Here is an 883-nt window from a genome sequence, read left to right on the forward strand (position 1 = left end):
CGGCTAGCTCGTGCGGCTTGCTTCATGTCGTGGGGAAACGGAGAGTTAGTTGCGTCTTTAATGATTCTTCATCAGGAAAACAAACTAGAAAAACGCAATTCCGACTTGGGTGGATTTTATGACGTAAGAAAACGCTGCGCTCTCCATCCTCGCGCTCGCGTTGACGTTGCTCTTCGCGCATCTCGCGTTCGCGCTCGCGCACGTAGAGTTCTCGCTGGCAGTCTGCATCGCGCTCGTCCCGCTTCTCATGGCGCTGAGCGTTCATGTCCTCGACGCGCAGCATCGAGGCGTCGTCCAGCAACCGATCATGCTACTTCCGCGTCTTCGATGAAGCAATCGATGCTCTGGCGCTTGCGCGCCGTGGACGACACCAAGCTGCCGGCAGGCGTCATAGCCTGTTCACCAGGAGCAGCAAGTGCTGCGCTAAGCGCCAAGAGCTCTTGAGGTATGGCGCCGGCTAGATTGGCGCGCGCCTGTAGCGCGAGCTAGGCTGCTGCATTAGTACCGGTAAGCGCGTGTCATTACGCAGCCAACACATCCCCTCTTGTCAGCCAGCTTGGCAGCCCTCCGCGGTCCTCTTCGCATCGCATCCGCCGCGCTGTCGATCTGGGTTGGTCGTCGCCACATACGCATCCAGACACGCACCCAGATTGCACCTCTGCGAAGACGATTTTATGGTCTCCGCACATCTGAGCAAATAAAAATTCGCACGCTTTTTGCTATCCAGTTACCATCTGGATATTATCTGGATTTCCGAATAAAGGTGTTTTGGAAGGCTTCCATTGACGCTCGAATTAGTTGATTCACCGGCCCTAGGATGGCTGTGATGGCTTGAACCCGTCGATATGAATACGAACTCGTATGAGCCGCGACCGACCGCTAG

The sequence above is a fragment of the Saprolegnia diclina genome (genome assembly GCF_000281045.1).
Source record: "Saprolegnia diclina VS20 unplaced genomic scaffold supercont1.9, whole genome shotgun sequence".
Lineage (NCBI taxonomy): Eukaryota > Oomycota > Saprolegniomycetes > Saprolegniales > Saprolegniaceae > Saprolegnia > Saprolegnia diclina.